At 50.7% G+C, this 14,920-nt stretch overlaps 1 protein-coding gene across 1 annotated transcript in view; it reads right to left on the bottom strand.

Annotated features, from left to right (window-relative positions):
• LOC102085318 (ATP-sensitive inward rectifier potassium channel 12) overlaps positions 1–13,662 on the bottom strand; it is a 56,165-nt gene extending 42,503 nt beyond the window's left edge. The window contains exon 1 of the mRNA XM_065031338.1: positions 13,363–13,662. The gene's annotated coding sequence lies outside the window, so the exon portion shown is untranslated. The remainder of the gene's footprint in view (positions 1–13,362) is intronic.
• Between the last annotated feature and the right edge of the window lie 1,258 nt (positions 13,663–14,920).

Genomic DNA, 14,920 nt, shown 5'->3' with positions numbered 1-14,920 from the left:
TGTTTGCCGTGAGGACCGTGCTGCTGGGATTGCACCGCGTCCCTCGGGAGGCTGCAAGACATCTCAGGAAATTTTCCCTTTCTGTTCATCTTAATTTCACCCATTAGAGCTTGTTTCAGCAGGGTCCCCAGGGAATATCGCTCCCTAGCATCCTCCTCTGACTCTTCCTCTGCTTCTCTCCTCCTTCGCACACACACTGCTTGCCTCAGGGAGGATGGTCCTTGTTCCATCACGAGCAACAGTGGCCCAGACAATCATATCCTCCGTAAAACATGACCCTACACCACCCTAGGTATGGCATGTACATTTTCCACGTGGTCATGATAGTCTTTTTTTAGGACTTCAAAGGTACCAGCCCTGCCTCACTGCATGCAAAGAGGTTGAACCCAGGTCTGTGGGACAAATACTTGGGGAGAACTTGGCCAGGACATCACACCATGGCCCGAGGTGGGAGCCTGGTTCTTATCTGCAGTGGAAGAGCACAAAAAGAGTCAGTTTGGGAAAACCCTGTGCCCTCAGCATGCCACCACCCCGAGATCAGGACAGAGACTATGTCATGCTGGGATCCTGCCCAGAAAATATGGGACAATGCAGGAGGCAAGAAGCTTATCTGTTGCTGTTGTGACCTGCGGTGTTTGGGGGCAGGATTTGGGGTATCAGATGGGATTTCCTAGACCTCGTGCATAAGCCCAGCACTAGCTCCACATCCCGGGCCAGCTGGGATGAGCACAGTTTGGTTTTTTACCATGGGATGCTCCAAAAGGAACAGCAAAGGGAAGCTCTCCTGGCCTCATAGCAGCCACGACAAACCTTCAATCCCCTTTCTGCTCTCCTCACTCCTCCACCAGTGCCCTGTTCCCCTTTCTCTTACTCCCAGGGTGGATTATTTTAGGACAGGAAGGAGAAAAGAGCATCAGCAACCAGCAGATCAATGGCTGCTCATAGCAGAGCCCATGGGGGCTGGACATCCCAGGGGTCAGACAGGCGCCTCATGTAACCCAGAGCCTTCCCCAGAGGGCTCAATACAACCAAAGGGCCCAGCCAGCTTCTTACATAAATGACCTCAGGGCAGCGCCTCCGAGACCACTGGACCAGAGAGCAGATGCTCTGAGGCAAAATCCACCCCATCCCAAGCAGACGTCACCTAATCAGCACATTGGCTCCTTCCCAAGACGGTCTTGGGGCACACAGTAAATATCTTACATAAGCATCTCTGGCCTGGGGTCAGAACCAGTTCAGCCTTAATATACAGTGATGTCCTCCTGGACAGAGGCACCAGGGGTGACCCCAGGGGCCAGAAGGGGCTTTCTCCAGCACAGACCTGTTAGATAGTTGTAGGAGCCCTTGGTGCACCATCTCCACAACTTTACCAGAGGAGGTTCCAGGAGGAACCCTGGTGTCTGGAGAAGAGCCATGCAACCCCAATGGTGAAAAAGGACAGAAGAGGGGGTCAAAATGACAAGTCACACCTGTCCTCAACTTATTTGTCCTCCAGGACTTGGTAGCTGGATACATGGCTGGAGAGAGCTTGGAGAGCCCAGCAGCCCTTCACAGCAAGGACAGTCCTTCCAGCCCAACCATCACTGGCCCAACCTTAGACACCAAACTAGGACTCACTCTTACCACTTGGGAAGTGTCAGGTCCCAATTCTGCTGCAGGTTAACCTCCTAAATTTCTCAGCACAGAGACATCCTTCATTTTTGTCATGAACAGCATCCTGGAGCCCACTGGGGCTGAGGGGTGGGAGAGCTCGTGGACAGACACAGCCAGGGATAGGAGCAGCCAGGCTGCAGAGGATGGATAACCTGTGAGCAACTAAACCATCAGCACTGGCCTTTCCTCCAGGCTGCTCTATGAGGTGGAAACTGAGGCAAGGGCTGTGCTGGCAGATGTTAATTCCCTTTTCAATGCCTTACCTCTGGCCTGACATCTCCAGGGGGTTTATGAATGTGTCTGTACAGGGTTCTTGGTTTAGAAAAAAGAGCAGACTTGAGCCCCACTATTGTCTTTACCTGCCAGCACCAAGCTTGGGGGATCTGCCCATCCATAGGACATCACCTTTCTGCCCAAGCAGATCACACAGGAGCACGGCGGGTTCAGACAGCAGCAGGGGGGAATGCTCAGATGCGCAGGCAGCAACCAGCCCAGGGAGCAGACAGGACATGACCTGTCCCAGCATCCCGGCTCACCTCCAACAGGTCACTTCAGCACTGCAGACACCCACAACCCGTCCCCAACTTTCACAAAAGGTGTTCCACACCAGCCCTCACTGCTAAATAAGTGAGAGAAGAGGAAAGTCCTCCCTCCGCTACAGCAGTGTGGGCCTTAAATTTTGTCGTGATGGGCTAGGAGCTTGGCTGTCACCAGATACATGTACACACAAGTGAAAGCAGAAATGTATATATAATATGTTCTTCCCTAAGGACTGCAACCAGCAGGCTAGGGCTGTCCCCCACACCAGGCACTCTGCACTTCTCAAAGATGCTTCTTTATATTTTCTTGGCTATTTTTATCCTCTTTTTCCATCCATTCTGGATGATAAAAGACAAAGCAGCAAAGGGCTTCCCAGAGCCCATGCCCAAGACCCCACACCTCCCTTCGTGCAAGGGAGATTCCCAGTGTAAATTTTTATGTTGATTAGCAGGTATCAAACTGTGCCTCTCCCCAGGGGATCTTCCACTTCTACTCCATTAAAGAAAACTAAGAAGTGTTTTAAAACCCCAATGTTTAACAAGGCAGCTGCAGGGAGGCTACTTGACTGATTGAGTTTTTACCTGGCCCTTACAGACAAGCTAAAGTACTTAACATAGAAATGAGGTTTAGTCACAGCAAGGCATGTGGGATTAGAGTTGGCTGGAAAAACTCTCATGGAACCACGTTCCTCCAGAATACGCACTCTTGTCAAAATTGAAATGCTTTGTAAGATTGAATAGGTTTAGCCAGAAGTTCATTTTCTGAAGAAAATAAGTTGAATGAAAAATGTGCTTTTTCTTTGAGCCGTACTGGTGTGTATGTTGTTAGGGAGGTTTTGGTTTGTTTGCTCACAGTTTCTTTGTTCAGTTGTTTTGTTTGCGTTATGTTGCTTTGGGTTTGTGGGGCTTTTTTGTTTGGTTGGTTTTAAAGGTGTACATTACTCAGGAATGAACCATTTTCTCTCTGATTACAAATATACCCAAACTCAGCAATTCCCCCCCCCTCCCTGCTGCCTCACAAACTGGTAGCCTTGAAGATATTTATGGCTCCACAAGAGATGTTTGCTCATGGACTCTAAGGCCAGCACGACTCAATAACAACACGCTATGGAAAGCCACCTGGAGTGAGCCTGGGGAGGCAAGGAAAGCCCAGCAGGACCCAATCAAGCAGTGTAATTGCAAATAGAGTGATGAATTTTAGGAAAATTTTTTCACATAAAATGTTTTTGGGCATTGGAACAGGCTGCCCAGGGCAGTGGTGGAGTCACCATCCCTGGAGGGGTTGGACAGACACAGAGATGAGGTTCTCACGGACATGCGGCAGTGTCAGGGTTGGCCTAATGGTTGGACTCAATGGTCTTGAGGGGCTTTTCCAACCAAAGTGATTCTATGATTCTACAGCACAAACACCAGCCCATATTACAGCAAAACCCCTTTCCCAGGCCATGGAGGAGCTGCACGATATACAAGAGGGTTTTTTGGAGGAAAAAAACCCAAGAACCCACGGTACAAGGGAGCAAATTCCCAGTTACCCACTCACTGCTGTTCAAAACCAAGGAGGGTTTGTGCTGGATCTCAGGCTGGGTGGTGGCCACAAACCCTCTGACTACTGTAAGCCCAGCTGTGTGCCCAGCCATCCAAATCAAGCTGTATTGGGGTTGGGTTGTTTTTGCTTCCCCCTCCCCTTGCTTTGGGATGAGAAGACCTTTATAAATGATTTCCGCTTAATCTCATTGCCAAGCGGACGTCGCTGGGTTCTGCCATCACATCATGCTCTGAAGACAGATAGAGTTTTTTGCCCGGGCTTAAAAAGAACATTGTTTGCAGAACAGAGCGAACAACACGTGAAAAGGAGAAGGAGAAAAAAAAAAGAGTCTGTGATGTTTACTGGATGAAAAACTCACTCGTTTGTTTGGACGAGGATTCTCAGCACGTACAACCTCAGGAACAAAAGGAGATGGTTGTTCTTTGCCATGTTTGTGGTAAGAGTCCTGTAAATATTCAGGCGTGTTTGTGCTGTACAGAAGATCATCTACCTGGCTCCAGAAACTGCTCCCAGCGCCCCCAAAAATCACTGCTGAGGGGTCCAGCCCTCACACAGTCCCTGTCCCCAAACCCTTTATGTTCCATAGGAAATAAACAGCCTGTTCAAACACAAGTAACTACAATAATAAAATTCATCTGGGCAGAAGTTTTAAGAAGAAACACGGCTCTGTTTGACCTTCCTGGTACTTAACGAGATGTAGGTCAAATATTTTAATTGCCAGGTCACTAATCCCCACAGGCAGCATTTCAATATTTGTATTGCTGCTGACTTATCGCTTTCTGAAGCTGCAGGGGGGAAAGAAATAGCTGTCTGGATGGATGGGCTAGTAATTTCTGCCAAAATACGGTGCTGGATACAACTGCTCAAGATGAATTGGTTGTGACTGCAGGGAGAAGGGAGTTGAACAGGTGGGAGTTGCTGCTTCACCAGCTGCATTTTCACATCAGATTCAGCGCTTCTGCCACCTTCCCAAAATCACAGGTGCACCCTCCAGTGTCCAAGCACAACTGTCCCGACCTACACAGGCAGCACATACAGCTCAAATACAGCCTTTGAACTCTGCCGTCCCACCACCGTCTGGAAACTCCAAGCAAAAGAGTTCATTAGCAATTAGTGAACCAGCCCCACCAGTGCAAGATCCTGCAAGTGTCTCACAGGCTCAGGAGCATCTCTCCAGACCTTACGCACCTGCAATGCAGCCACCTCTGGGCTGCAGCACTCCATGCAACCCCAGACTCCTTTGGCAGGGACAGGACTAGCAAACTGCATGGATGCTCCCCAAGGAATGTGAAGAGATGTAATTACACGTGCTGGAATTTGGCTTGCACAAAACAAAACAAAAAAACCCACAACCCATAACAACAACAAAAAACCCCTACAGCAGGAGTCACAGCTCCTGGGTTACGCAGGGACAGGCGGGAGGGAAGAGGACCCTGAATCATCAACTCCAGACCCCGCCATCACTGGCAACCATGTCACATAATCCAATTCGGAAATCTATCATGGAAATCTTAAAATTAGCTCAATTTTCTGCCCTCCTGCTGCTGCTGGCATCCTGCTTTGTAGCTGCCTCCTTGCGACAGCCCTGAGGATGCTCCAGTCAAGGAGCTCCCCCATGTGTCGGGGCACAGGGAGGTCCCACACAGTCACACATCACCTTGGGGCTGGTTTCCCACCTGGTACCAACCAGCATTAGCTCAGGGACAGCACGTCTAGAGAGGAAAGAAAATGGAGAGGGAAAAAGTGTGGCACAGAAAGCATCGCATTTTCAGGCCAGAATTAAAAGGTCAATTACTTTATAATCTCTCAAGTACAGGAACACTATTGCTCATTCAAACAGGGCTTAACAAAACCAGATCCTGGCCCAGAACAGAGATATTGCTGCAGACCCGAGAACAAATAATAAATTCTGATGAAGACAGAGGTCGCATCATTAAAAAGGAACGGGCTGGATTCTGGCCTTATATCTACCCCCGTAAATCTTGGACAACGGATTTTCTAGATTACATATTCACATTCCTTTCCCTGTTTCTTCATTAAATAGCACACAGTGTACATGGGAGAAATCACCCCAGGCTTGCACAGAGCAGGCAGCTGGTGCTTCGGACCCCATGGCCATCCAGAGAAGATGATGCCCTGGGGAGAGAAAAGACTGAGGGTTTTTTTCCCTTTTTCCCCGATTGTCAGGGAGGATGTGCCTTTGCTTTTCTATGGTGGGCAGAAAGCTCAGGTGGTGACACCAGCAACCCACAAGGTTTGATGCACAGCAAGCAGTTGGGCAATTTGTCTCAGCTGCAACATAGACCTGGGACATGACTGTGCCCGCTGGGGCATCATTTGGAGGTGTTTCTTTTTCAGCATCACTTTCGCAAATACGAAGAATACTTCCTTTTTTAATGCTGTTTGTTTTCTCTTCTCCTTAGACTCAATTCATGAAAATCTGTTCCTCGGACACCTGATAGCAAGGGATCCTCTAGCTTTGGGATGCAGGAGGATGGAAGAGGCTGTGCCTGCCAGAATACAAGGCTCATACCCCTCCTTTGCTCCGTTTCCCCCACATTTGGCCACTGCAAAGGGAGCATCTTGCTGGCAAAGTCATATGTGTAACTACGCAAAGCCCATCCCACAGAGAGCACAGCACAGGTTACAAGAGAGGATGCTGCTCTCTGGACCGGGCTGGTCCTTCCATACATGAAATCTCACCAGTGTCCCACAAGGACAATTATCAAATAGGAGAGTTAGTCATCCTGACCCAAAGCCATTAGTTACAAAACAGGGATGAGGGCTTAAAGCTTTTATGCTTGAACATGTTAGCTCAGCCCTTTAGGGAACTCTTGATGTGCCAGAGCATCTAATCTCTGCAAATCACTTTTATTCTGCCTTGCTCTGGGTTTTCCTTTTTAATCAACATAATCTTTATTCATGAGGTGTGTTGCTGCATTACAGGAACACCCAGATCTTGAGCATCAGGCTCAGGGAACGGAAACTGGGGAAACTTGGTGTTTGTTCCAGCCAGGGCTTAAGGCCTGGAGCAATTTATCTGGATTCATGGCAGGCACTAACACTCCTCCATGTCCCGGCAAGGAAAAAGGAGGAGGAGGTGGGGAATGGCCCAAGCACGTACGGGACAAGTGCTACACCCGAGGCTGGCACGCTTTGATCAGTACATCTCATCACTATATTTAATCAGCAAGGTCCACGCTCGCCTGGCATTGCTGATGGAGCCTTTAAAAAAAAAACCAACAAAATAAGTTATTTGAAATAAAAATAATAAATTAGAGGGATCAAAGCAATGAGCAACCAGCAAATGACAGCAATGCAAAGAATAAAGGAAGCCCTAATGGGATTTCAAGGGAAGAAGTGGGGCAGTAGAGAGGCTTTGCTCATGGAGAATAAAAAGTCAGGATGCCAGGACCCCACAGCTTGTCCCATGTGGGCTCAGCCCGTTATCCTGATCCATCACCACCTAAGGCAGAATTTCATTAGCCATCTCCAAAAAGGGACGCAGGCAGAGCATGGAGTGAAGGAGCACAGCTTGACACTCAGCGTGAGCGGGCTGGGAAACACCAGTGCCAGCACTTCTGTTTTAGAAAGCTGGCAGCAACTTCCACATGTGCTTCCACAGAAGCAAAGGGCCATCATTTTGGGTGACCCCATCTCCAATAAATCAGACCCAAAGAACCCCCGTTTTCCGCAGTGCAACTGGTGAGCTCTTACTTGCATCATCCAAGAATCAGCTTCCACACACCCCCTGCCTCACCAAAACATGATCCCAAGGTACTAATGGGATTGTAATTCCTCTAATGAGCTGTAATTAATTAATTACCCTGTTAGCACAAGAGTTTTATATTTTTTTGGCAAGCACAGTGCCATTTTTTAGCTAGAAGGAGGCTCTTCTTCAGCACCATCGGGCTGTGATTGCAGCTGCAGACAAACCCCATCTCAGCACCTTTTTCCCCCTCCATCCAACACTGTTTGTAGCTGGGGGAGAGGACCCTGGAAACAACCACACAGCCCACAGATCTCCCCTGGGTTACAGACAACCAGGTCACAAACATTAGCTCAGAGGGGCCACAGACATCTCCTCCAACAGCCCCTTGAGAATATAAATTCACCCTGCCAAATTTAACAAGAAGAACACCCCACGGGCAGAGAAGGAGAGATACCAGGACCCTCTGCGGTCCTTGCAGAGGGGGAACATGCCCAAAAGCACTGACAATGAAGTCAAAGTGGTGTCTGAGCTGTATTATGCATCACAGCAGCTCCGGGATGCTCACAGCCACCCCACAGTCTCCAACATGCCCAGGTCACAGGACTGCACCCGTGCACAGTGACAGAGCCCAGTCACCTCTCCCAGATCGGTTTCTTCATCACCTCCACACTTAATAATTGAAGGACCAGTGTAAAGGCATTAAAGTTTCAGGCCCTGACACGGGCTGCTGCTAATTAACCCTGCACAGTGCAGACAGCAAAGAGAAGGTCCCCACTCATCTCCCCCCATAGATTTATCCTTTCTGTCCCACAAATTTACATCTTCCCAGCTCTGCTTTCCAAGACCATCCACCCCACATTACAGGCAAAGTTTTCAAAACATCAGCTGCCTCTAAAAATTTGTAATAGAGCTGTGGCTCTTTTCAGAGAAGGTGTTTTCTTTTATGAAGCACGTGGCTTTGCATGGAGCCAGCTCTGAGCAAGGGTTACAAGGTACCTTTGGCTGGTTGTGGAGGCTGAACAGGAGGACACTTCTGCAGGAACAGATGGAGCCAACGTGCCTGGGAGCCAGCCCAGCCCTGCTGCAGTGACAGACTGTCCCACACCACCCCCCAACTCAGGCTACACTGAGACCCCCATGCAGGAGCCAGAATTTGCCAGGTGGCTGAGCCCTGGCACAACTCATCCCACCACCAAACTCCACACTAGTGAGCCCTTCTGCTCCTCCTCCAGCATCCAACTCACCTTACTTGTTTCCTCCTATATATAAGCAGCAGGCTGGGGAGGAGATGCCTCTCCCCTCGTTAGGCTCAGCTGGGCAGAGGGCACCACCTTCCCTCACTCACAGCAATTAAGCTAATTGCATCTCCCTGGGTAGCTGATGCTGGTTCCCTGATCATGCAGCCCAGGCTGCCCCAGGACAGAAGGTTCTGGGTCCCTTTGCATTTTGGGAGATATGAGCTCCTTATACTCAGGATGGGATCCTGCAGAGAAAGACTCTTTGCACATATTATTTGCTCGTAGATCCTCAGGAATGTGACTCCAGACAGGGTGGGTGCAGAGGCAGAGGTTTGGCTTTGGTGGAGCCCTGCCTGTGGACAGCAGGGCCAGGAGGGGTTTGGGGCTGGGAATGGGGTCCAGGAGGGCTCAGGCAGCCCCTTTGGCTTCCCTTTGCTTGCTGCATCTCCAAAAACAAGGTGCTATTTGCACAGATGAGTGGGGCCATCTGAGCTGAGCCTGTCACCAGAGTTGGGTTTTGGTGTGCCAGGACAGCAGCTTGGCAATTAATCCTCCCCTGTGACACTGCCTGGGCCAGGGTGCAAGTGAGCATTACCTTAATTAAAAGAGATGGGCTAATGCAGCGTTTTGCCCCAGCAAAGCAAGGCAGGACTGTCCTCTGTCATCGAGTCCAGCTTCCTGAATTGCAGGTGATGGCAGGGAGCCCCGTGGGTCCCCAGGACACTGCTCAGCACCCCAGGCTGCCCGCTGCCGGACCCTCCCAGGGACCATCCCCCCTTGCCAGGCAGCTAGAGCTTGTTTCCCTCATTAATTCAGCATTTGCTCCTCTGAGGATGCTCCTGCTCTTTCAAAGCTCCTCCTGCTTTGTCACCTGCCTTTTCACATGCTGCAGACACAAAAGACCCTGTTCTCCCTGCAGTGCTGCCAGCCGAGTGCCTGGACTGGGCAAGCACCAGCATCCCTGGGTGCAACGCTGGAGTAGAGCTAGTGGTGCCACCGGTTGTCTTCTAGCCCAGCTCGTTGTCTCCCTTTCCAGCCTTGTTTCACCACTTTTGTTTTTTTAAAGATATTTTTTTGAGGATTTTCTTTCGCTGCAATGTTATAAATATGATGCTTTGCATTTTGAAGGCCACCTTCTCAGAGCTGCACAGGACTGTCCTGCTGCAGCCAGCCCCGTCACCCAGGCTGGTCCTGTTTGGGCTGGTGCTTCTCCTTCCCATCTCTGGAAGCTGTGGCCACCTCTCCCAGGGACCATCCCCAGGTCCTTTTTCCCTTTGTGTTGTTCTTGCACCTGCTTTAATTTGCTTAACACTAAATATTTTATTACCTCTCTGGAAAGTTACTGGGGAGATTTCCTAGAATAAAATCATAAAATCATAGAATCACAGAGTAGTTTGGTTTGAAAGGACCTTCCCAGATCCCCCAGTGCCCCCCCTGCCATGAGCAGGGACATCTTCACCAGCTCAGGTTGCTCAGAGCCCCGTCCAGCCTGGCCTGGGATGTCTCCAGGGATGGTTCAGCCACCACCTCTCTGGCCAACCTGGGCCAGGCTCTCACCACCCTGTGTCAAAAATTTCTTCCTCATGTCTAGAAGGAAATAGGAAGAATGAGAAACATTCGGAGCTGTGAGCGGCTCCTGCAGGTGCACCAAGCCCAGGGATGGTTGCAGCCACCCTCAGCCTGAACAGAGGACCTTGGCAGAGCCTCCAGCCTCAGCCTTTCCAGTTTGTCCAGGTGCCACTGAGCACGTTAGCCGTGCTTGGAATGTGTTTTTTTTATATCATCAGCCCTTTTTATTTGGGCCTCTGACCAAGTCGTGAACTTGCACTGCTTCACTGGTGGCCGCCAAGATCTGCTCAGCATCCGACGACGGGAGGGCGGTGATGCTCTGCGGCTGCTCGGCTGGCAGACGCCTACCCTCCGTTTTTTTGGCAAGATGACACTCAGCCCCTGAGCACGGCACAGGCCGGCAGGACCCGCCGAATGGCCGGGGACATGCAGCACTGTGGATGGTTGCAGGGTGGAGAAGGTGGGCTCACACCAGCATCTTGGCCCCATGGGCTCCCCACGATGCCCCAGTTCCCTGTACGGGGTGTCAGGATGATAAAGCCGAGCCAAGTCGCCAGAGCAGGTGCAGCACCCGGCGGCTCCCATAATTAATGGCACCGCCAGCACTACCCTGCCAGACCATGAATAAAACATCTTTTCTGAGAAACCAAACTTTGAAAAATCTCTTTTTTTTCCCTGTTAATTAAATTTGGTGGGACACTGTGCTTTTATTATTTTCTCCTCCTGCTTAATCAGGGGTGGGAAAGCCTGTTTGTGCCCCCTTCCTTCAGACTGACACCTCATTTCTCAGAGGGATGGTGTAACTGCCAGGAGATTTCCCCTCACAAATCCCCTTTCCACCCCCTCAGAAAAGGGTCCACCTCTGCAGCTTCAAACCTAGGTTTGCTAAAGCGAGCGACAGGAGAGTGATTTGCGATGTGTCAGGTTTTCTGCCCTTTCTTTTATAGCTTTGGCTTATAAGAATATATTCCCATCAGGATGGCTTTGGTTCCATTGCTGTTGACCAGTTTAAACCCCTCTTTATTATTTGTATTAAGGGAGGGTGTGGGGAAGCTCACTGCCCTATGGTACCAGTGCCCAGCAAAGGCCAGACCCCGTCATGGCCCCAGGATGAGGAAGGCCGACTTCCAAACCTAGGGAGATGAAGGGAGATGCCCATGGACACATATGCAGGGAAGGGTTCACAGGTCACACCTGCTGTTCCCCACCATCCCAACATGCTGCATTCTGCCTCCCCATGGCTTCACAACCATAGCTAGATGTAGCTTTTACTGGGGAATCAAGACAGTCTCTGCTTCCTTGACAGGGAAATGGGAGGGTGGGATGAGATGAAGCAGTTCATCCAAACCCATGCAAAACCTCAGCGGCAGATCTGAGTCCCAGCCTGCAGCATGGCTGCGAATCCTCCTGCAAATCTCTGATTTATTGAAGAGCATCGGGGGATTTTTTAGTGGCCCTGTTTAGATTACTCATGCATTTTCCTCTCCGCCTTGGCAGAGTCGATTATCTTTATTAGCTCTAGATTTTCACTGCAGTGATAAAGCTACTAGAAGATCCCTTGCCTCTGCAGACCCTTCAGCTCTTAAACATGTGAAGCATCCTTAGCTTGTGTGAGCAGATGCGACTGTATTTCCTGGTGCTAAAGGTGCCAGTTCTTCCCTTGGAGAGCACTTCAAGCACTTATACTCCAGCTTTTGAGAGTTATGGCACAGATCTCTCTGAGAGCCGAATATTTCCAGGACCTTCAGGAAAACAGAAGCAAAGGAGAACACACAGAGGATGCCATCGACCACTGAGGGGATGAAAGGAATGGAGAAGGCAACTTGCAGGATGGGTAAGCCAGGCTGAGCAGGGACTAGTGACCATCCCAAACTGGTTGTAACTGTTGATTGTGTTCAGTTTGAGGTGCTGGAGCGAGTTGAGAGAAGGGAGTGGCGCTGGGGAAGGGGCTGGAGCACAAGTGTGATGGGAGCACCTGAGGGACCTGGGGGGTTCAGCTGGAGAACAGGAGCTGAGGGGAGACCTTCTGATCTCTGAACTGCCTGAAAGGAGCTTGGAGCCAGGGGGGGTCGGGCTCTGCTCCCCAGGAACAAGCGCCAGGAGCAGAGGAAACGGCCTCAAGTTGCACCAGGGGAGGTTGAGGTTGGATCTTGTGAACAATTTCTTCCCCAAAGGGCTGTTGGGCATTGGAACAGGCTGCCCAGGGCAGTGCTGGAGTCACCATCCCTGGAGGGTTGAACAGACGGAGATGAGGTCCTTAGGGACATGGGTAAGTGCCAGGGTCGGGTTATGGTTGGACTCAAAGATTGTGGGGGTTTCTTCCAACCAAAGTGACTCAATGAGTCTATAAAGGAGAACCAAGCAGGGTGTCCTAGAGTTGGAACATGGCCCCCTGGGTCCTTCCTGGAGTCAGATCCCAGCAGCAGCAGCACCACTCAACCCCAGACACCATGAGCACCTCATTGGCATCGACACAGAATCTGGGATCTGCAAACAGCCACCAGCCCTGGGTCAACCTGCCCTGCAGGTTATAGGAGACACAAAATGACTTGTCCATACACAGAGATAAAAAACCCCTCTTCGTGACCAAAAATCCAGGGAGTCCCATCAGATATCACCCCACATGCTGCAAACAGTCCCCAGGAACAGGCATAGCAAAGCTGACAAGGGCAGAGCAAGTGAAACCCCTCACAGAAATGGTTCCCCCAAAAGCAAGAGCCTGGTCTCATCTTGTTGCCCAGCTGGGAAAGAAAAGCCCTGCTCAGGGGCTGGAGCACATTCCTTCACCTCAAGGTAGACCAGGAAACCAGCACTGAGAGAATCCCCAGGACACCACATCCATTCTTCTTTCCACCATTGGGGGCAGACAAGCAGCCCAGACCTGGAGAAAAACACCCAGTTTCCTCCCAGCCGTTCTGGGTCCCATGGGAAGTGCCTGGTTTGTTCCCTGAGCTTCTAGGGCAGCTCCAGCAGGCATGGGCTGTTGAAGATCACCCCTTTGAACCTCCAAATGCCCCTTCCTGGAAAGTGAGGAGCCTCCTGGACTATGGTGGGTGGGGAAGCACATTTGAAGCAGTCACACGTACCCATCCCATCCCAACTCACCCACATGGACTAGGGCTCACTCAGCTCCTTCTTTCCCAACACACTGAAGGTGGCTCCTGGAGCTCTCCTCTTGCTCCTACCTCCAAAGCACTGGTGGAGAAAGACCTCACCTCTTCAGAGCCAGCACTCACCACCCTCCTCTGCCACCAGAGCCCAGAGATGACCACGACACATCCACTCCTCCCGTGGGTGAGGCTGAGGAGCATCAGCAGCTCAGAGAAGATTTTTCCCCATGGATGGAAAGAGCTGGAGCAGCAGGAAAACTTGCATTTGAGCCAGCAACGCTTGCTCAACCACTGGTTAGTGTCTCCACAGGAAACACCTTCCTGCGTTTACCTGGAAAGGCATGTTCCTAGTGAGGCAAGGCCACCAGCGGGCAGGGAGTGGATGGGTGGCTGCAGGAGGTACACACCTTGGCAGGTCCAACCTCATCTTCGCCATGGCTGGCAGAGGAAAAGAGGCTGCCAGAAAGTTCTTCAGCTCTCAAAACACTTTTACTCTCTGCTTTGCAGCGTTGGGGTCTGCTATGACCATTCCTTGAGGAAAGTGGCTTTCTCATTTAGGACTAATCCAGCCTGGGCTTGCTCCTAGGTGGCGCTGATATTTCTGGTTATAATACACCTTATACTCTCCAGTTTTATTTTAGACTGAAGCCATGAGATCCCATGTGAGGCTTTTGGATGACCACTGCTCTCTGCCCCTTCTTGAGCTGCCCCACAGCAAAGCAGTCTGTAAACAGAGCTTTGCAGGGACACAAAATGATCCCAGTCCAAGCTACATCTGATTAAAACCAGCAACATAGGTGGGAAATCAGTGGACCATGAACCTGTGGGTTTTCAGTTGCTGTAGAGCTTCGTTGACCTTTGACAAATCCTGAGGAGTAAGTACCAGGGGGCTGAAATAAGTTGTGGGAAGAACCCCAGGCTTTACCACAAGCTCACCAAGACATTTCAACAGTAGTGATCCTCCTGACAAGCCTGGCTGAAGGCGTCCCAAAGGGCTGGGGAGAGCAGAAACCTGGAGCAGGAGGTTGGGACAACGTCATGCCCAGACAGGTCTCACCCGCTTTATGGACAACAACCCAAACCTGCCTTCTCACTCATGCAGGGCTTGCTGGGTGACAAGGAGAAGCCAGACAGGTCCATCTCCCCACAGAGGTCCTCTGTGGCTACCCTCCTGCTGTCAGCTCTCATGGATGGGTACCAGACGTGGTGGCCATGCTTCGGGACACAACACCCATGACTCCTCCACTGACTTCCCTGGGAGCACAGGATGTAATAAAAGTCCTCACTGTCAGGAGAAGGTTACTTAGATCAAAAGCATGTACTTATGTGTCATCAAACGAGATGCTGCTCCCTCCTCCCACCACGGAGCTGTGTGGTATCTCCAGTGCTCACCACAGCACTCCAACCACACGGCTCTTGGCCTTGCTAGCCAGGAGCACCTTCTCTGTCACACCTCTCAGGGCATGGGCTGGAGAAGAGGAGACCTGCATGGACATGACAAGAGTAATTACAAAATCATAGAATAGTTTGGGTTGAAGGGACCTTCACAGCTC

This window comes from Columba livia, chromosome 15 (genome assembly GCF_036013475.1).
Source record: "Columba livia isolate bColLiv1 breed racing homer chromosome 15, bColLiv1.pat.W.v2, whole genome shotgun sequence".
Classification (NCBI taxonomy): domain Eukaryota; kingdom Metazoa; phylum Chordata; class Aves; order Columbiformes; family Columbidae; genus Columba; species Columba livia.
This window is presented reverse-complemented; position numbering and strand designations above follow the sequence as displayed.